We start from the raw sequence: 21,707 nt of genomic DNA, 5'->3' as shown, positions 1-21,707 counted from the left end.
CCGTGGATAGCTATCCCACAATGCAACTAGTTGCAGGGAGTTTCAGGTTTGGCTTGCAATGCCTCACGTGGGAGGCCCGTGTTCGATTCACGGCCAATGCAGCGCCTCTATTGCCGGGGGCCCTGGCTCTTTTGCTGTGCTTGGCTCACCAGCGGCTCCCCGCCCGAAGCCTCGGAGCGCCAAGGTGCGCTTTATTTGCTGAGGTTCTCGAAGGGGCCTCTTGGCAGGGGTGCTGCTCTTCTTTGCCCTTTCCTTTCTATTCCAGGAGTCCTGCCATGGGGCCAAGAGCAGCTTGCTGAGAAGCCTGCAGTTTCGGCTACAGTATTCAGCCCTGTCCCGCTCTTCAGATCCCTCAACGGTCTCCTGCCTGACCCCGATGTGATTTGAAACACACACTTCTGATCTGGAGTCAGATGCGCTCCCGTTGCGCCACGAGGCCAGCTGGCGGCAAGGAGAGCTTTTGGGGGCTGGGGGCGTGAGGGTGGTGGTGGTGGTGGTGAGGGGGGGGGGGCGGAAGGACAGAATGCCTTTGCTGCGTGGGCCAGGACTTCCCAGGCCCACCATCCGAGCAAGCCGCCGGGATGGGAACCGCACCCACAGGTCTGAGAAGTGAGCCGTCGGGCCTTCCCTCACCGTGAAGCAGGCTCCTGAGCCTATGCGGCCTGACCTGGTGGCCGGAGTTCTCCCAGCCCACGCGTGCGCACATGCTGCAGCCCCTGGCTGAAGAGCCCTTTCTTTCTCCTAGGGTGCATCTTGCCTGAAAGGGGCAGGGCCCAAGGAGCTTGCTTTTGCTTTTGCAAGGTCAAAGGGAGGCCAAAAGCGGCCACCACGCCACAGGCCAGGCAGGAGTCGAACCTGCAATCTCCTGATCCGTAGTCAGGGCGTTGTCCGTTGCGCCACTGGCCCCGGGCACGGCTTTTTGGCCGGCGTGGCGGGCTGCCAAGTGAGGCGGAACGGTAGCGGGAGGGAAGAGCCTCTCTGTCTCAGCCCCGCTTTCCTCTCCCACCAGCACAGGAGCGAATGCAAGAGGAAAGGCAGCGGCCGGCACGGACCACCAACGGAGGGGACGCAATGCCAAGCGTGAGCGCGAGCACCGCGCGCCGGCACCTTGTGAAAGCCTGTTTTGCGCCGCTTGGTCGGGAGCAAAAGCAAGGCTGTTTCTGCCTGGTTTCGAACCAGGGACCTTTCGCGTGTGAGGCGAACGTGATAACCGCTACACTACAGAAACCAAGAGCTGGCCACCGCTGGCTGGCTGGAGCGGCGGAGCGGCCCCCTTTGGCTCCCCAAAGGCCGCCTCCGGCCCCGGCAAGAGGCAGAAGGCGCCTGGCTGGCGTTGCCCGAAGCCCTCGCCGGACAGCACTGGCTCTGCAACAGGCGCAAGGCATTGGTGGTTCAGTGGTAGAATTCTCGCCCGCCACGCGGGAGGCCCGTGTTCGATTCACGGCCAATGCGCGCCTCTCTCGCCGGGGAGGGCCCTGGCTTCTTTTGCTGTGCTTGGCTCGCCAGCGGCTCCCCGCCCGAACCCTCGGAGCGTCAAGGTGCGCTTTATTTGCTGAGGTTCTCGAAGGGGCCTCTTGGCAGGGGTGCTGCTCTTCTTTGCCCTTTCCTTTCTATTCCAGGAGTCCTGCCATGGGGCCAAGAGCAGCTTGCTGAGAAGCCTGCAGTTTCGGCTACAGTATTCAGCCCTGTCCGCTCTTCAGCCAGGGGCTGCAGCATGTGCGCACGCGTGGGCTGGGAGAACTCCGGCCACCAGGTCAGGCCGCATACGGCTCAGGAGCTGCTTCACGGTGAGGGAAGGGCCCGACGGCTCACTTCTCAGACCTGTGGGTGCGGTTCCCATCCCGGCGGCTTGCTCGGATGGTGGGCCTGGGAGTCCTGGCCCACGCAGCAAAGGCATTCTGTCCTTCCGCCCCCCCCCCCACCACCACCACCACCCTCACGCCCCCAGCCCCCAAAAGCTCTCCTTGCCGCCAGCTGGCCTCGTGGCGCAACGGGAGCGCATCTGACTCCAGATCAGAAGGTTGTGTGTTCAAATCACATCGGGGTCAGGCAGGAGACCGTTGAGCCTTTCTTTCTCCTAGGTGCATCTTGCCTGAAAGGGGCAGGGCCCAAGGAGCTTGCTTTTGCTTTTGCAGAGGTCAAAGGGAGGCGCAAAAGCAGGGCCACCACGCCACAGCCAGGCAGGAGTCGAACCTGCAATCTCCTGATCCGTAGTCAGGCGCTTGTCCGTTGCGCCACTGGCCCCGGGGCACGGCTTTTTGCCTGGCGTGGCGGGCTGCCCAAGTGAGGCGGAACGGTAGCGGGAGGGAAGAGCCTCTCTGTCTCAGCCCCGCTTTCCTCTCCCACCAGCACAGGAGCGAATGCAAGAGGAAAGGCAGCGGCGGCACGGACCACCAACGGAGGGGACGCAATGCCAAGCGTGAGCGCCGAGCACCCGCCCGCGCACCTTGTGAAAGCCTGTTTTGCGCCGCTTGGTCGGGAGCAAAAGCAAGGCTGTTTCTGCCTGTTTTCGAACCAGGGACCTTTCGCGTGTGAGGCGAACGTGATAACCGCTACACTACAGAAACCAAGAGCTGGCCACCGTGTGGCTGGAGCGGCCGGACGGCCCCCTTTGGCTGCCCAAAGGCCGCCTCCGGCCCGGCAAAGAGCAGAAGGCGCCTGGCTGGCGTTGCCCGAAGCCCTCGCGGACAGCACTGGCTCTGCAAGCAGGCGCAAGGCATTGGTGGTTCAGTGGTAGAATCTGCCCGCCAGCGGGAGGCCCGTGTTCGATTCACGGCCAATGCGCGCCTCTCTCGCCGGGGGAGGGCCCTGGCTCTTTTGCTGTGCTTGGCTCGCCAGCGGCTCCCGCCCGAAGCCTCGGAGCGTCAAGGTGCGCTTTATTTGCTGAGGTTCTCGAAGGGGCCTCTTGGCAGGGTGCTGCTCTTCTTTGCCCTTTCCTTTCTATTCCAGGAGTCTGCCATGGGGCCAGAGCAGCTTGCTGAGAAGCCTGCAGTTTCGGCTACAGTATTCAGCCCTGTCCCGCTCTTAGTATAACCTGCCACTCATACTGGCTGCATAGTGCATTGGATTGCATATCGCTAAATACCGATCATAAGACATCACTGATAAGAGAAGGCATTCCGTGGCAATCATAGAACCAAAGAAAAAATATTGTGTGAGACACCCACTAAATGAAATGGTTCTGTCCTCAGTCAGGAGACTGGCCAGCATGCTGGGCAGGATGGTCGAGGTGTAGCAGGTCTCCAAGCAGGACAAGTTCCCCAGGAAGAAGTACATGGGGGTGTGAAGGTGGTGATCAGTTACAACTAGCGCTATGATGAGGATGTTCCCAGCCATGGTTGCAATGTAGATCACTAGAAACAGCAGGAAAAGAAGGATTTGCAGTTCAGGGAGAGTGCTGAATCCCAGGAGGTTGAATTCTGCGATGGATGTTTGATTTCCCTGTTCTGGGTTCATCATGGGTTGTGTCTACAGGAATGGAATTCAGGCTGAGCTATAAATGAAAAACATTCACTCAATAAAACATCAGCATTGTTTTCATTGTCCCCGCAGCTGGCAAACAGAACAATAGCTGAGTAGAGAGTGGAGGCTAGGGGAGGGGAAATGGGGAAAATGCCATCTCACTTGACCCTGGGGGACAGATTTGGTATACAAGCAGACTGCAGGTTAAACAAAATGTTAATCTCTCTTGAAACCGGTGTAGTAACTGGACAGATCACACCAAGCACCCAAGTACTGTGGTGATGGGGCTCATGTACAACACCACAGGAGCACAGATAGATATTGGTTCCAACAGTCTCACCTTTCACTTCCTGGTGTATCGGAACAGTGTTCTTTGAGAGGTTGCAGTTCTCCTGCTGAAATGGGTCAGGATATTTATTTTAGGGGAAGCCACAAGAAAGAAGCAAACCAAGTCAATAAGACTGGGATTTTTAATGTCTGAGTGGCCAACTCCAAGTGAATTGCAATGGAAATGGGCAGCCTAACTCTATTAGCACCCTGTTTTATCCTAAACAGACAAATATCTGTCGTTCCCTAGGACAATATTTCATTGTCCTGCAGTAGGACACTCTACACAATCTCCATTAAAAATAAATAAACAAAAAATCCTCTACCTAGACACCACCATTACAGCTCAGAAATTATCCTCTACTGCAAGAAAAAATTCTGTATAACTTTTTGAAATTTGTAAAAAAAAATGTGCTATTTTCATATTATGAGAGCGATGTGGAAACCCTATTTCCCTTTCATCAGCAAGTCTCTGATTTCAAAATGTTGGTTTTCATTACAATTTTGACTTTTTTTTAAAATCTATTTTTATTTTTATTTCTTGATTTTCATTTTATACTATTTTTATTTAATATTTGTATTGTATTTTGGTTGATACAGTAATTATATTAGTACAATTATTTAAATTTTCTAATTTTATATTTCAGTCATTTTATAAATATATAACAACTTTTTTTTCTAAACAAACTTTTGTAGAAATGTGTGCGTTATCATTGAACATTTTGATCACAAAGAGAAGATTTTTTTCGCAAAAATGTTCCATCAGAATTTTTTTTTCAGGTCTACATTTTATTCTTTTCTTCTTTAACATTGGTTAAAAACATTAATTCTCTCTCTCCGTTTTGTTTGTGGCTGTCTAGTCTGCCATTACTAATCCTTATTAACTGCTAAGTGAGGACCTGATCCTGCCCAGTGCTAATTTTACAAACTGGAATAATTCTGTTCAGTCTGAGCCTTCTCTTGCTTAAGTCAAAGATAAAATTTCCATTGACTTCAACAAGGTGACCAAGTGTAAAAAATCAGGATGAGAGTGGGGGGTAACAGGAGCCTATATAGGAAAAACACCCAAAAATTGGGACTGTCTCTATAAAATTGGGACATCTGGTCACCCTGGACTTCAAGGACGGGATCTTTTGGTTTCAACATGTTGACACTGGTAGCTCGACTCACCAGGTTTCTGTTTCAATCACTAGACGTCGGTAAATGTCACAGAGACACTGAAACCAACAACAGAAATGATTGGTTGCAGCGTCCCCTGTGCCATGCGCCGGCAGAGATGGGAATCACCCTGGAGTGGCGAGGCGCGGTTAGACCCAGCGCACACGGCCGATGGGAGCCAAATGCGCCAGAGCGCTCGAGGAGCCTCGGAGAGGGGCTACAGTTTGGCGCGGTCCGTGTGGGACGCCTATAGTGCGACTAGAGGAATTAGAGGCCATGTTGGCGGCGGCGCGCAATATGGATCGAGTTTTTTTTGGGTGCAAGGCATGGGGCTCAGCGTCAGCTGGTTCTGGACAAAAGCAAGGCTGTTTCCTGCCTGGTTCGAACCAGGGACGTTCGCGTGGTGACGGCACCACGTGGGGGTAATTAATCTACTGAGACTCACAGAGGGACTAGCTAGAGAATCGCGATTAGTCTGGTCAACGCGGCGCTGAGCGGGTGGCCGCGTACGCCCCCTTTGGGCTGGGCTCTAAGGCAAACACCTCCGGCCCTCCGAAGTAAGGCAGAAGGCCCCTGGCTGGCCGTTGCCCGAAGCCCTCGAGCCCACAGCGACTCCTGGATGGCTACGTGCGAAGTCAGGCGCACTAGGGCATTGGTGCGTTTCAGTGGTGAGGGAGTATTTACTCGCCCGCACACGCGGAGGGCGCCGGATGTTCGAGTGTGTCACGCGCAATGCGGCACGCCATGCGTCTCGCCGGTGGGAGTGGACCTGGCTCGTTTTGCGTTGGACTGGCCTCTGCCAGCGGTGAACTCCGCCGCAGCTGAAGGGCAGTCTCGGAGTCGGCAGTGCGCGTTCTTAGTGGTTGCGATGGGGTTGCGTTCGAAGGGAGTCGTTAGGCAGGGGGGTGCATAAGGCGGTGCTCTAGCTTGACACTTTCATCTCTTCCATTCTATTGCCAGGAGTCCGCAGCCAATGGGGCCTAAGATGCAGCTTCCTTCCCGAAAGAGAAACCCCTGAGAGCAGCTTCACCTAATCAGACTAATTCCCAGGCCGCTCCCCTGTCCCCGGGTTCTGTATGGGATTTGGCAGCAGCCCCTAAGCAGGAGGAGGCCAGGGGCATACTCTGAGCACCTTTGCTGCCACTTAGATCCCAGGGGTCCATTGCAGCTGGGGCGTCCTATAATATGACGCCGTGGGCAGAGTTGGCACTTGGGGTGGGGGGGCAGGTTGTGTATTGGGAACTGCCCGGGGTACGCCACCCAGAGGGTCCGGGGACGTTTGAGCCAGGGTAGGCGTTACACTTCCGGGAGTGTGTGCCCTGGAGCGAGGGTGGGTCAGGATGCCACTTAGTTCCCGCTCTTCAAGTTCTCCGGTGCATGCACTCGATGGTGCCCGCACCGCTTGGGCGCTGGGAAGTGGAACTTGGCCGGTGGCCCACCAGGTCCAGGCCGCATGGGGTAACCGGCTCTCAGCGGTGGAGCCTTGCTTCACGGTTGGCGACCTTTTAAGAAAATTGGCCCCCTGACAACTTCTCCAAAGACCCTGTGGGTGGCCGGTTCCAAGCCTCGGCGGCTGTGCCTCGATGTTGGTGCCTGGGAATCCTGGCCCACGCAGCAAAGGCAATTCTGTCCTTCCGCCACCGCCCCAGCCCTCACGCGGCGGCAGGAAAACCACCACCCACCGACCCTCACCAGGACCGCGCCCCAAGACCCAAGAGGCTCTCGCTTGCCAGCCAAGCCACTGGCCTCCGCGGCGAAACCCAAACAGGAGGGCGCATCGTCCTGACTCCAAGATCGAAGGTTTGTGTCAACATATCACATCGGGGTAGGCCAGGAGAAGCGCGAGCGTTGATGCGCGTTCTCCATTCTCCAGGGTGCATCTTTGCCTGAAAGGGGCAGGGCCCAAGAGCTTGCTTTGCTTTTGCAGAGGTAAAGGGAGGCGCAAAGCAGGCCACAACCACGCCACAGGCAGGCAGAGTTCGAACAACTGCAAATCTCTGATCCGTAGTCAAGGCGCGTTTGTGTTTCGCCACTGGCCCGGGGCACGCTTTGGCCTGAGCGGGACCGGCTGCCCAAGTGAGGCGGGCAGACGGTAGCGGGAGGAAAGAGCCTCTCTGTCTCAGCCCCGCTTTCCTACTCCCACCAGCACAGGAGCGAGCAAAGAGGAAAGAGGCAGCTGCCGCACGGACCAGCCAACGGAGGACGCAATGCCAAGCGTGAGCGCGAGCACCCCCGCAGCACCTTTGAAGCACTGTTTTGCGCGCTTGGTCGGAGCAAAAGCAAGGCTTTTCTGCCTCGGTTTCAACCCAGGGACCTTTCGCGTGTGAGGCGAACGTGATAAACCGTACACTACAGCAGAAACCAAGAGCTGGCCACCGCTGGCTGGCTGGAGCGGCCGGAGCGGCCCCCTTTGGCTGCCCCAAAGGCCGCCTCCGGCCCCGGCAAGAGGCAGAAGGCGCCTGGCTGGCGTTGCCCGAAGCCCTCGCCGGACAGCACTGGCTCTGCAAGCAGGCGCAAGGCATTGGTGGTTCAGTGGTAGAATTCTCATCCGCCACACGGGAGGCCCGTGTTCGATTCACGGCCAATGCAGCGCCTCTCTCGCCGGGGGAGGGCCCTGGCTCTTTTGCTGTGCTTGGCTTGGCAGCAGCTGATTTCAATGACAGTTGGATTGGGTCTTTCATTTACTGAGTGATCTTCATTCAATTATCAGAGACCATTTGGCTATGTATGTGTTTTTTATTATACAAGCAACAGCGTGTGCAGTGCTTCAGGTGCCTCTACTTTTCACACTTTCTAATGGTTCGTGCTTAATTTATTGTGCTGTGAGTAGAATAGGGCTGTAATTCAAGGTTGTGGTTCCTTGATGAGGGGGCCTATATTAGCAGCACATTGTTCCCACAGCGGCACAGCTGGCAGCAAACAGAGCTGTAAACAGGGGAGTTTGTATGGGAGTTTGGAAGGAGAGCAGAGGGAACGGAGGCCTACGTGCACCCAGGACGGTCTGTGACAGGAACATGGTTGCGGGTGCCTTGGCCATCATACAGGCAGCAGTGATGGCAACCAAGCAGCCTAGATGCCCAGATGTGGAAGGAGCTCAAGTATATGGTCGTGGAGCAGGTTTGTTTGTGTGCAGTACCGCCCCATAGAACTCTGGCTGTTACGCTTGTCAGACGCTCTAATGTTGATGCAGAGGAAACCCAAAGGCCGTGACTATACACCCCCCTGCGGTAGTAATAAGTTCTCATACAAGTGTATGGCCCTTGCTGTGGTGCACCAGAGCTGTTTGTCGGGGTTGCTTCCAATCAGCATTATTGTGGGTTGTTCCTGGGAGTTCCTGCAGCTGTGTCTTTTCTCCTCCCTCTGGCTCCACTCTTCCCTTTGTCTTTCATGCATATACCTTTTCATTACAGTCCTGAACCTCAAATCTGTTTGATTCTTATAATAAGGTCGGTGCCTCTCGGTTTCTCCCCTTCCCTCTCAACCATCCAGCCCACATGTGCTGGTGTCTGTTAGCATGCCATACACTCTGCACTCCCACACAAAACGGTAAATGTTTTCCAAAGCAAGAATTGCTGCAGGACTCTTTTATCCTTCTAAAAGCAATAATTAACGCATAGAGCAAAGAATAAAACCGAAACGTTTTCTTTTTACTCACTGAAGGCTCACAGAATAAGCAAAACAGAGTATACTTTACTCGAGACAATTCCTTCCCATTAGGCTTTCAGCCTACAATAGAAGAGAAGATCTGAGGTTCAGAGATGCAGGTAGAAACTATGGCTTAGTTTCAAAAGTGAGTTTGAGCGGTTAATGTAGGAAAGGCAAGAGGAGGAGGAAGGGAGAAGTCAAGACTCGCAGATGCAAGCTGGGCTGAGGATGGGGAGTGTGCTTGGGCAGGAACGTGGTCCGTGGAAGCATGTGTCTCCAAGAAGCAGGCTGAGGAAAAGACAGACTAGTGAATGACAAATGCAACTCAGGTATAGATTTGCTGAGCCGGAAAATGAAGAAAAGGGGGCACAGTGGACCAACTGAAGGTGGGAGAGCACAGAAGAAGAGAAGAGCATCTTCTATAAGAAGAAGGGAAGTCCTAATGGAGATACCCAGTGTGACGCTGCACCCATATTCTTCCCAGTGACATTATTTTGATGTGATTATGATATAATTATAATATTTTTATGCAAGATAAATCATGTAAGGTGGCATTGACAAATTTATGATTTGCTGAATATGATTATCCAATTTGTATCATCTTTGTATCTGGAACTATGAATATTGTCTATGTATCTCTATTTCAAATGTAGTTACACCTCAGTAACACCCACTAGACAAAATACTTTCAATCCAGATAGTTTGAGGGGAAGGGCCTGTTCAGGGCAATGGGCCATTAAGGAAAAACAGTAAGCCTTAGGAGAAGCTTATCTCCCGTCAGCAGAGCCCTCCTGAAAACTCTACAGACTGCCTCCAAGTAATGGCTGTTATGAGTCTACAAGGACATGTGATGAGACCATATATCTCTGGACTCTCTCTTGCAATGTCAGTATTTTTCCACCGACTGGTCTGGGAACCAAGCTTTGGGAGCAAAGAGTTCCCGCCCTATGCAAAAGCTATATAAGCAGGGAATGACATCATCCAGGGTTCTTCATTCTCCACCCAAGAGGACTTCTGGAAACACCTGAGGAACAAAGACTGAACTGGGGGAAATGCTTGACCCAGACTAAAGGGATTGCTAGCCTGTGAATGAAACACCTGGGGTTGGGGATCTCAAGATGTAAATCAAGTGTTAGTCTATAAGGTGCCACAGGATTCTCTGCTGCTTGTACCCAGTCGGGTGAGGAATGTGGGTGAAGACAAGAGGAATAGTTCAGATGTTTGTACACCGATGCAAGGAGCCTGGGTAACAAAAAGGAGGAATTAGAACTACTGGTTCAGGAAGTGAAAACAGATATTATCGGGGTAACAGAAACGTGATGAAATAGTAATCGTGACTGGAGTACAGGTATTGAAGGGTATGTGCTCTTTATGAAAGATCAAAATAAAGCCAAACGTGGTGGAGTATCATTGTGTATTAATGATGGAGGTAGACCACAAAGAAATTAGAAGTGATTGAATAGATAAGACAGAGTCTATTTGGGCCAAAATCACTTTGGGGAAGAAAGCTACCAGAGATTGCTCAGAGATACTGCTTGGGTTGTGTTACAGATCACCGGGATCTGATCTGGATATGGATAGAGATCTCTTTAATGTTTTTACTGAAATAAACACTACTGGGAATTGTGTGATTATGTGAGACTTTAACTTCCCAGATATACATTGAAGGACAAGTGCTACTAATAACAGTAGGGCCAAGATTTTCCTGGATATGATAGCTGACCAGTTTATTTGCCAAATAGTCTCTGAACCAACAAGAGGTGATGCCATTTTAGATTTGGTATTGGTGAATAGCGAGGACCTCATAGAAGAATTGGTCGTAGAGGACAACCTTAGTTCAAGTGATTGTGCGCTAATTCTGTTTAAACTAAATGGAAGGATAAACAAAAATAGATCTACGATAAAGGTCCTTGATTTTAAAAAAGATAACTTTAATAAATTAAGGGAATTCATTTGGGAAGTGGACTAGACCAAAGAATTCAAGGATCTGAACTTGGAGGAGGCTTGGAGTTACCGTTACGTAAAGGTTGCAGAAGCCATCTGGAGCCTGCATCCCAAGCAAGGGGGAAAACCGTAGGGAAGTTATGCAGATCAAACTGAATGAGCAAGCATCTTAAACAAGTGATTAAGAGAAAGCAGAAAGCCTACAAAGAATGGAAGAGGGGATGGCTCAGTGAGGAAAGCTACCTCCTGGAGGTCAGAAAATGTAGGTATAAAGTGAGAACTGTCAAAAGCCAAGCAGAGTTGGACCTTGCAAAGGGAATTAAAACTAACAGTAAAAGGTTCTATAGCCATATAAAGAAGAAGTGGGCCTGCTAAGCACTGAAAATGGGGTGGAGATTAAAGATTATCTAGGCATGGCCCAACACCTAAACAAATATTTTGCCTCTCTTTTTAATGAGACTAAGGATACTGGCAGGGTGGCTAATTGCAATGAACGTATGAAAAGTTGAAGTTGACACATCCAGGGTGGAAGTCAAACTCAAACATCTTAATGGGACTATATTAGGGGCCTAGAAAAATATCCATCCAAGAATATTAAAAGAACTAGCACATGAAATTGGAAGTGCAATGGCAGGGATTTTTAACGAATCTTTAAACTCAGAAGTCATACCATATGACTAAAGATTTGCTAATATACTTCCTATTTTTAAGAAAGGGAGGGGAAGCGATCCAGGCAGCTGCAGGCCTGTTAGTTTGACTTCACTTGCGTACAAGATGTTGGAACAAATTTTGAAAAAGAAAGTAGTTAAGGACAGAGTGGTAAATGGTAATTGGATAAAATACAACATGGTTTTACAAAAGATAGATCGTGCCAGACCAACCTGATCTCCTTCTTTCAGAAGATAACTGATTTTTTTAAACAAAGGAAATACAGTAGATCTAGTCTACCTGGGTCTCAGTAAGGCATTTGATACAGTTCCACATGGGAAATTATTAATTAATTGGAGAAGATGGGGGTTAATATGAGAATTAAAAAGTGAGTAGAGAACTGGTTAAAGAAGAGACTACAACAGGTCATACTAATAGGTGAACTGTCAGGCTGGAGGGAGATTACTAGTGGAGTTCCTCTGGGAGCGGTCTTGGGACCAATCTTATTTAACATTTTCATTACTGACCTTGGCACAAAAAGTGAGTGTGCCTGTGACATTATTGATATAATCTGGGACCATATAGAATATGGTTGCAACCAAGGTCCTGTAGTGGCACCAAATCTTATGTAAAGGGGGTCATATAAGGTGTCTAAGACCAGGTTGTGGGTTGCTGGTTATGATTATGCTGTCTGTATGCATCTGTCATTTTTTAGTTGAAGTTATGAATATTAGCTCTATACTGTCTGTACTTCAGATTAATGCTATGCTTCTGGGTGACATCCCAAGCAAGTTGGTGTTAGTTCTGCCTAACCTGTTTGATGGCCCATTAAGGACCGTCAGCTATACAAGTGACCCATTGAGAGAAGGCAGATACGCCTTGTGACTCAGCAAAGTATGCAGGAACTTGCCCATGTGACTACAGACTCCATTTTGCTGTAATTTTCCGCAGTAAGAACAAAGAAGTGTTCTTACACCTGGAAAAGCCTATAAAAGGCTGATTCCTCATCTTCATCTTGTCTTCAATCCTGCTTCATACCTCTGGATGGACTTTGCTACAAACTGAAGCTCTGAACAAAGGACTGAATGACCCATCCCAGCTGTGGATATACTCCAGAGACTTGATTTGAATCTGCAGTTATTCTATCACTGCTAAAAGTCTGAACCAAGAACTTTGCAATTACTGTATGTAATTGATTCCATTGAACAAATTCTAGCTCTCATCTATATCTTTTTTCCTTTTGTGAATAAACCTTTAGATTCTGAAGGATTGGCAACAGCGTGATTTGTGGGCAAGATCTGATTTGTATATTGACCTGGGTCTGGGGCTTGATTCTTTGGGATCGAGAGAACCTTTTTCTTTTACTGGGATATTGGTTTTCATAACCATTCATCCCCAGAACAAGTGGCACTGGTGGTGATACTGGGAAACTGGAGTGTCTAAGGGAATTGCTTGTGTGATTTGTGATTAGTCAGTGGGGTGAGACCAAAGTCCTCTTTGTCTAGCTGGTTTGGTTTGCCTTAGAGGTGGAAAAACCCCAGCCTTGGGCTGTGACTGCCCTGTTTAAGCAATTGGTCCTGAATTGGCACTCTCGGTTGGGTCCCGCCAGAATCGCATTGTCACAGTGCCCTAATAAAATTTGCAGAGGATGGCACAGAGTTGGGAGGTATTACCAATACAGAGGAGAACCGGAATATCCTACAAGATCTGGATGACCTTGTAAACTGTAGTAATAGAAATGGAATGAAATGTAACAGTGCAAAGTGGAAGCTCATGCATTTAGGGACTAACAACAAAAAATGTTACTATAAGCTGGGAATTTATCCGTTGGAAGGGACAGAGGAGGAGAAAGACCTGGGTGTATTGGTTGATCACAAGACAACTATGAGCCTTCAATGCGATGGGGCTGTTAAAAAGCCTAATGCAGTCCTATAATGCATCAGGCAAGCTATTTCCAGTGGAGACCCTAAATCACTTAGATGCTTTTGATAATCTTGTGCCTGTGCTTAAGTACTTTCATGAATGGGGGTGTTTTTCTGAATTGAGGCCCATATAATAGTAATGAGAAACAATGATCCTTTCATTAAAAGAATCATCAAACAATTGCTATAATAGGCCTGATCATAGTCCTTATGCATCCAAAACTCCTACACTAATCAGTGGGATCAAAGACTGTAGGATTGTGTGAAATGAACAAGAACTTGTATCAAACTGCAACATAAGAATGACAATGAAAATACATTTGTCTGTTGCTTAGTGTTCTGGGTGATTTGCCCCCTTCCTCCCCACCTTTTTTCTGTGTGTTTGTGTCTTTCAGTAAATTTTTTTGGTGGGATTTTCAAAGACACTTTAGGGGATTAGGCATCAAACTCACTGGACTGCAGTGTCAGCATGGCAACTAAAACCCTGAGAGCAACTGGAAGTCCCAACCTTATCAAATGAGCTATAACTTATTTTTTAAATCTGGTCTGTCTTGTTCCCTATAGTGGGATGGAATATACTTGTGCACGCCCTCAGTATTCTTAGGCCCTGCAAACATTTACACGTGTGCTTAATTTTGCATGTGACTGAATAGCCCCATTGGCTTCATTGGTGCTACTCTTGTTTTAACATTCAGTTCGGCTCACAGGGTGACTGGCCCCTTTAAAGGGAAATGGGCTCATTTCACCTTGTGAATTATCTGCTGCATGGGCGGCACGTGAACCCCCGTTCAGGGAGGCTAGCTACCTTCCTCACCCCTTTCACCCAAGGCCCTGCCTTCACTCTTGCCCTTCTGCCCTCCTCTCCCCCTCCCCCACCCACCAGGGCCAGGGGAGCCCTGACCCCCGCACCATGGACAGAGGAGCCCCAGCTGGCCTGGCCAAGCTGCCCAGAGCCCCAGCCCACCCACATGAGCTGCTCCCAGCCTGCCTGCCTGAGTCACCCCGAGCCCCGGCCCACCCATCTGCACTGCCCTGAGTCCCAGCGACCCAGAGGAGGCCTAGCCCCACTACAGCCTGGCCCCAGGGCCATGGCAGAGAACATTTGCTCCCCAAACCTCCATTACCACCACCCATGATCATCTGCCTCCGAGCTGAGGCTGTTGGCTTAGGGGGTCAGGTAAAACCCTGAAGAGCACCTGTCCTTATAGAAGCCTGGAAGAGAGGGATAGATGTTGTGAGGCTCCCAGGGAGTGAGAATTAGTAGGAATCCATGGGTCAGAACACTGACTGAGAGCAGTGAGGGGGAAGCCTCTGGGAACTGTTGCCCTTTTTGGTATTTTGCCCAAGTTTCTGTTGAATAAATTGTTCCCTGAGGCAAAGGCCTGAAATAGTCTCTGGGTTGGCATTGATCCTGGTCAGACAGCGCAGAGGTATACAAATGTATGTATATATTTGCAAGTTTGGAGCCTTATAGCCTTGACTAATCAGGGAAACCCCAATATTTTGAAACATCCTCTAAAAAGACTAAATCTCAAGGACCTTATGAAATTGTACCTGTTGGCGAGGTGACAAGATAGCTAATAATATTAAACAACACAGTGTTGCCAGTTCATGAAACTAGTTGTTTTTTCTTAAAGCCCCTGCTCCTGGAGCTGGGTGATCAGTTGAAGATATTAGCTTTCATTTTCTTTTAAACTATATTTTGTGCCCACCTGCTTATGGAGAAAAACTTGAAAATGTAATCTGAATATTTATTCTACATAGGTTTTTATACCATACTCATCACCCAATAGCTCAAAAACCAGAAGGCAAATAAAAAGAACCCACATTTTTTTATTATCTTTTAAAGTCTTAAGGTTTTTGAGGCCTGCCTCATGATTTCTGACTGCTTGCAGTTGGCAACACAACAAACCAAAATATCATTTCTAACTCGCATTCTTAAGGAAATCTGATTAAATTAAAACAATAGGAAAGGCTTTTTATTGAAAAAATAAGGAGAAAGACATCAGTGAAAATGAGTATTTTGGATGAAAAAAATTGAGTCTGGTGCAACCTTAGCTATGGTGCTTTTCCCACTCTACTGTAATACGTGTGGAGCAACCAATTTGCCAGGTACCCAAGCGCTGAAACAACTTTGTATCTAACTTTAACATTTTTAATCAAAATTAAATATAGGCAGCCATATTTTCTTGGTATTTCTATCTTCATCTACAAAATGAAGAGATGTTCTTGTTTGAGTTCCCTAGTAATAAAATATGCAGTTTGATCAGGACCAGCACCAGGGTTTCTCGCGCCCTAGGAGCACGGGTCGCCGCCCCCCGCGCTGATCCCGCGGCTTCGGTGGAGCTGCCACAGGCATTCCTGCGGAGGGTCCGTTGGTCTGTGGCTCTGGTGGAGCTGCCGCAGGCATGCCTGCGGGAGGTCCACCGGAGCCGCGGGAGCAGCTGACTGTTCGCAGGCATGACTGCGGCAGCTCCACCGGAGCCGCGGACCAACGGACCCTCCGCAGACATGCCTGAGGCAGGTCAACCGGAGCCGCCTGCCGCCCCCCGGCAAAATGCCATCCCCTCAATAATCCTGGAGCCCTAGGCGATTGCCTAGGCTGCCTAAATGGTAATGCCAGCCCTGAGTTTCATCAGATTTGTCTTCAGTCACTTGTAAAGGACAACTGCAGTCCAAATTTTGGAACCCTGCAGGATACACTCTGCCTGTGGGCTGCACTGTTGGCATCTCTGTGTTTATATTGATTTCTAAGCTTCTTGGGCAGGCAGGGGATTTTGCACTGTTGAACTGACTCTTTTCAGATAGAGGGGGAAAAGATTTAGAGGGAGCAGCTTTTAAAATCTGGTAGTTGGCACTGATGAGTTTAACACAATGCTAAAATTTTGTTAAACCATTCTAAGGAAGATGAGTCGTTTGCAGGGCCTTCCTTAGCCATAGGCAGAACAGGCAGCTGCCTAGGGCACCATTAGGTCTGGGAGCACCGCTCTGCTGTGAGCCTGGACAGATGGGAAGCAGTAGAGCATGTAAGAGCAGGGCTTCTGGGTCCTAGAGAGAGCTAAATGCAGCACGGTTTGAGAGAGGGGATGGGCTGCTGGGGTCTCTGGGAAGGGGTGGGGGAAGGAACTCACCTGTAGGGTGACCAGATGTCCTGATTTTATAGGGACAGTCCTGATTTTTGGGTCTTTTTCTTATATAGGCTCCTATTCCCCCCCACCTCCCATCCTGATTTTTCACATTTACTGTCTGGTCACCCTAGGTCGGGGTAATTGGTACCTATATAAGACAAAGCTCTAAATATTGGGACTGGCCCTATAAAATTAGGACATCTGGATCTGGTCACCCTACCTGGGGAGCGTGTCTCTTCCCCGGGCTGGCAGTGATCCATCTCATCCTGGGGGAGCTGCACAGGGCAGGATGAGCTGCTGCGGCTCCATGGGTGCCCCGTTCCTGAGATCAGATGCTCTGCTAACTTCACCATGGTCCGTTGGGTTGGTGGTGGTGCCCATTGGCGTATGATCACAGCTGAGGGTTTGCTGCTGTTGTTGCCACTCTGCACCCCAACAGGTGGATTTTGGGGTCCTGCAGTTTTCCACCTATCTCCTCCTCTACTGCAGCTGTTGGACCAGCAGGCTGAGGGGTGAGCCAAGTGTGAAAGCAGTACTGTGTTGCCATTTAGATTGTCATTTGACAACTTTGTTTGCCAAAAGAGCTTGCTAACAATCTTGAATTCAATTTAAATATTTTTTTTTTAAAAAAATCAATATCTTAGCCAAAAACAGAAAATTAAGTTGTTGACAATTATTTGTGATAAGTTTGGTATGGGGAAGGGAGTGGGCCAGTTTTCATCAGAGAAACAAAAAATGTTGACTGACTTTCCTATAGCCCTGTTACTGCTAAATAGAGCCCTCCAACAACTGTAATATGCTCATCTCCTTACTAATGTATAGAGCAAGGGTCGGCAACCTACGGCACATGTGCCAAAGGTGCACGCGAGCTGATTTTTGATGGCACACAGCGGCGGGCTGAGCGGCTCAGCCCGCCACTGCTCTGGGGTTCCGGCTGCTGCCCCATTGCCACCCAGGGTCCCGGCCACCAGCCCCACTCAGCACCTGCTGCTGGCCTGGGACCCCCAAGGAACCCAGGCTGGCAGCAGGCTGAGCAGGCCGGCGCTGAGACCCTGGCTGAGCCACTCAACCACTGTCGGCCTGGGGTTCCATTCACTCAGCTGGCAGCAGGGGCTGAGCAGGACTAAATTCAACGAAATAGGAAAACAAGAGCAACTAATGACAAAGTGCAAGAACCTAGAGCAGTGGTCCCAAACCTTTTTCATCTGGCGGCACCAGATGAAGGACCGTGGTGGCGGACGGAGCATCTGCCGAAATGCTGCCAAATTTGGCGGCGACGCCTCTAGATGACGCGCTGCTTGTCGGGGGCAAGTGATGTCATCCAGAGGTGTCGCTGCAAGAAATGCTGCCGAATTTCGGCGGCATTTCGGCAGATGCTCATCTGTCCTCTGGCCAGTACGCGGGTGCACTGAGAGGCCCCTGTGGGCACCATGGCACCCGCGGGCACCGCGTTGGGGACCCCTGACCTAGAGAGCCTCCTGAAGCACATGGTGATCATTTTGATTTAAATGGACTTGAACTGTACAAAGAATTGAGTTGTTGCCACATGCAAAATCGATGATGGACATTGTACAGTTTATTCATACCAGCAAACTTGTTGACATATATCCTAATGTGTACATTGCCACTCGTATTCTACTGACAATTCCTGTAACAGTAGCATCAGGAGAACGGAGTTTCTCAAAACTAAAGCTCATTAAAAACTATCTCCACTCTACCAAGGAGTCAGGAACACTTGACTGGTCTTGCTAGTCTTGCAATCAAACAAGACATCACTTTGTCTTTGTCAGACGATGACATTATTACTGATTTTGCAGCCAAAAAAGCCAGAAAGATTGCTTTTAATTAAAAACTAATCCTTGTTTCAATACCTCTTCATATAAATTTCCAGTAAAATGTTGACAAATTTAAAAAATTATATTATTTGCATCATTCTGTCAAATCAGAATTTTTTCTATAGTGCTGCTTCTTTAGTGCTAGTCCATCAGCACTACAGCGTGCTTAATTAACTTAAACTGGTTTTAAAAACATGCATGTGGCAAGTTTTCCGATAGTGTAAGCTTATATTTGTGTTGCTAAGGGCAAGACAAGCACAGGGGCACCAGTTTAATAATCCAGCATAGGGCACCATAAATCCTAAGGACGGCCCTGGTCGTTTGTAAACAGGAATGAAAAAAATAATATGTGAAGGGGGGGAACCTCTGTAAAGGCTATAGTGAATATGGCTCATAACATTCTTTCACATCTGCTAAGCTTGCCTTTTATACCCAGCAGAATGTTACATATTTTGAGAGCAGCCGGGTGGCCAATAAAAGTTACACAGGCAGCAGCAGCCCTGATATGGGAGTAGAATGGAGATCTTCGTGCAAAGCATTTTCAGCAATAACCGATCAACAGCCTAGGAAAACACTTACTGCGTGGACGTGCATTACAGTTTCAGTGAACAAAACAGTTGAAATTATTACAGAATGTGTTAAAGTCAGTAAGAGAATAGTGTTTTATTTCCATGTATCCTATTCACATCCAGCACAGATCAGTAGAGACCAAAAATCATCTAATCTTACATTGTTTGATATCCTGTGTGAAATTAGATGATTCCATTGGAAACTGGACTACGAGGCACAGGTATACACACTGCAAAAAACTACCCTCACAAATGGAACTAACTAAACTGCTTGTAGGCAGTATCAGGCGTGACCACTTCTAAAGAAATGCTGTGTGAGGAAAAGCTCAATGCTTAGGCAATAGCTGTTCTGTGCCTTAAAAACAAAAATAAACAAACAAACAAAAAAACTACACACACACACCTCTCCACAAGGCTTCCAATACAGTCATAAATTTCGGAAGGAATCTAAAACCTCCTGCTTCAGGCTTTAAACCAATCTCTAGCTATTAGAAATTAGGAAGAGACCTTCACAGGGGGGGCAGATTAAACCACATCTGCCTGCAGTAGGGTTTCTTGATATGGGATTTTGTGTGTGTGAGATTACAAGTTTGGTTGATAAAGGTAAGAGTGTTGATGTAACACACTTAGACTTCTGTAAGGTATTTGACTTGCAATCATGTGACGTTTTGATTTTTAAAAAATCTAGAGCAGTATAAAAATAACCTAGCACACATTAAATGGATTAAAAGCTGGCTAACTGATTGGTCTCAATGTATAATTGAAATGGGGAATCATCACTGGGCAGGTGTGTTTCTAGTGAAAGGGGGAGTCCATCCTCGGAAGCAGTGACTCTGAAAAAGATTTGGAGGTTGTGGTGGATAATCAGGTGGTAATAAATTCCCAGTGTGACGCTGTGGCCAAGATACCTGTCATAAACAGATAGTTAAGGGTTAATGTCTCTTTTACCTGTAAAGGGTTAACAAACAGTGACCTGCAACACAGAGAGAACAAAGCAAAACCCCAAAAACACAAACAAAGGCTTCCCTCCACCGAGATTTGAAAGTATCTTGTTTCCTGATTGGTCCTCTGGTCAGGTGTTTGGTTCCCTTTGTTAACCCTTTACAGGTAAAAGAGACATTAACCCTTAACTATCTGTTTATGACAAGAGCTAATGAGATCCCTGGATTACAAATCCAAGGAATCTTGCGTAGGCATATATAGATTATTTCATTTGGCACTGGTGCGACCGCTGCTGAAATACTGTGTTCAGTTCTGGTGTCACTGATTCAAAAAGAATGTTAATATATTGGCTTGATTAGAGTCTGTAAGTGCCTACATGAGGGACAAATATTTGATAATAGGTTCTTCAATCTGGCAGAGGAAAGTAGAACAAGAGCCAATGGCTGGCAGATGAAGCTGACAAATTCAGACCGGAAATAAGGGTTAAATTTTTCATGGTGAGGGTAATTAACCATTGGAACAATTTACCCACGGTCATAATGTATTCTCCATCATAGGCAATTTTTAAAATAAGATTGGATGTGTTTCTAAAAGATTTGCTCTAGAAATTATTGTGGAATAAGTATAGTTCTATGGCCTATGTTATACAGGAAGTCAGACTAGATGATCACCATGGTCCTTTCTAGCCTTGGTATCTATGAAAATCTTCCTCTAATACACCTAGTGCTGTCCACTGTCAGAGACAGGCTACTGGGTAGATGAACCTTGGGTTTGATCCAGTATGACAATTGCTATGTTCTTATGTTGCACTCCAAGCCCTATATATTGCACCATCTAAAAGACTAGCCATAACAAGTGGATGAGATGAAGAAGGGGTTGGGGCACGACGGACAGACAGAGTAACAAATAATAAACCATGTACAATTCTTAGCCAATCAAGAGCAATAATCACAATTTGCCATCTTCCTAGCTGTTATCAAGTTGTAGTTTATTGCATGCATTTTTGCAGAAGGACTTGAAGGAGTATAAGTTTGGTGGCTTGGTGGACTTGAACTGGGATGTTTTTCCCCCCAATTATAATGGGTGGCCCAGGAGACAGCGTGAAAGTGCTTGTCAAAGAAGTGGGCACTTGAGGCTGGCATTGAAGATGATGGATTCTCCCATCACTCTGATGGATGGGTGTTCAGATAGTATAGACTTAATTTGTTGGTTTATTTGTTTTTATGGCTTCTCACCTGGGAAGCAAGTCCAACCCTGGATTTGCAAATGCAGTTGCATGTCTTTCAAGTGTAGTCATTGTTGAGGGGTGGGTTTAAGGTGTTGGCCTTACAGTGTGCTCTCTTCTCCTGCAAAGACCTCACATGCCTGTGATGGAGTAGGGACTGTCTGTGTGGGGAACGGGAAAGCAGGGGAGGACTTTAGGTGATGGACAGGTGCTCAGGCTGTAACCCGACCCGGCAGGGAGGAGGGGGGGGCACCTGGGCGGAGGGGAAGAGAACAAAGGATTTCGACCGGAGGAGGAAAGGCAGGACAGTTTGGGTTTGGGGCTGTGGGGCGGAATTCAGGGTATCCTAGCTGGGATCCAAGCACCCTGAACCCCCAGAAGGACTCAGTGGAGGGGTCCTGACTGTGCCTGCAAGCTCTGCTGTAACCTGTGTTCCTGTTGTCCAATAAACCTTCTGTTTTACTGGTTGGATAAAAGTCACTGTGGGTCCCAGGAAGAGGGGTGCAGGGCTGGAACCCCCAGACTCTGTGACAATGCCACTTCTCAAAAGCGGACACAGCCTCATGGCACATACCTCTCCATCTGGGTCTGTCCAGTAAAATGAGTTCCCAGGTTTTAATAAATATCATGCGTGCTTTAAGCTTGACCTTCAGGGTATCTTTGTATATGAGGATTTGTCACCTTTAGAGCACCTTCCCATGCTCAGCTGGCTGTAAAGCACCACTTTTGGTATATGTGAAGCCTCTATGCATACTGTATCTGACCCAATGAAGGATCAGTGAAGTTGAGTCCTGATCATCATGCTTTCAATACCAGGAATTTGGCACCCCTCAGGGACTTCAGTATTGGCAATCCTGTCCTGCCACTTGATGTTGTAGATGGACCTTAGGCAGCAAAGGTGG

General features: G+C 48.5%; 6 non-coding genes across 6 annotated transcripts; 3 read left to right on the top strand and 3 right to left on the bottom strand.

Annotated features, from left to right (window-relative positions):
• Positions 1–368: 368 nt before the first annotated feature.
• TRNAW-CCA (transfer RNA tryptophan (anticodon CCA)) lies at positions 369–439 on the bottom strand. Its single transcript has one exon. It is a non-coding gene; the product is annotated as a tRNA-Trp (tRNA).
• A 716-nt stretch (positions 440–1,155) lies between these two features.
• Positions 1,156–1,228, bottom strand: TRNAV-CAC (transfer RNA valine (anticodon CAC)). The gene has a single exon. It is a non-coding gene; the product is annotated as a tRNA-Val (tRNA).
• Positions 1,229–1,381: 153 nt separating this feature from the next.
• Positions 1,382–1,452, top strand: TRNAG-GCC (transfer RNA glycine (anticodon GCC)). Its single transcript has one exon. It is a non-coding gene; the product is annotated as a tRNA-Gly (tRNA).
• A 524-nt stretch (positions 1,453–1,976) lies between these two features.
• Positions 1,977–2,048, top strand: TRNAW-CCA (transfer RNA tryptophan (anticodon CCA)). The gene has a single exon. It is a non-coding gene; the product is annotated as a tRNA-Trp (tRNA).
• A 446-nt stretch (positions 2,049–2,494) lies between these two features.
• Positions 2,495–2,567, bottom strand: TRNAV-CAC (transfer RNA valine (anticodon CAC)). Its single transcript has one exon. It is a non-coding gene; the product is annotated as a tRNA-Val (tRNA).
• A 4,898-nt stretch (positions 2,568–7,465) lies between these two features.
• Positions 7,466–7,536, top strand: TRNAG-GCC (transfer RNA glycine (anticodon GCC)). Its single transcript has one exon. It is a non-coding gene; the product is annotated as a tRNA-Gly (tRNA).
• The last annotated feature ends 14,171 nt before the right edge of the window (positions 7,537–21,707 follow it).

The sequence above is a fragment of the Chelonoidis abingdonii genome, chromosome 3 (assembly GCF_003597395.2).
Source record: "Chelonoidis abingdonii isolate Lonesome George chromosome 3, CheloAbing_2.0, whole genome shotgun sequence".
Lineage (NCBI taxonomy): Eukaryota > Metazoa > Chordata > Testudines > Testudinidae > Chelonoidis > Chelonoidis abingdonii.
Note: the sequence above shows the minus strand (reverse complement) of the source record. Positions and strands in the feature narration are given on the sequence as shown.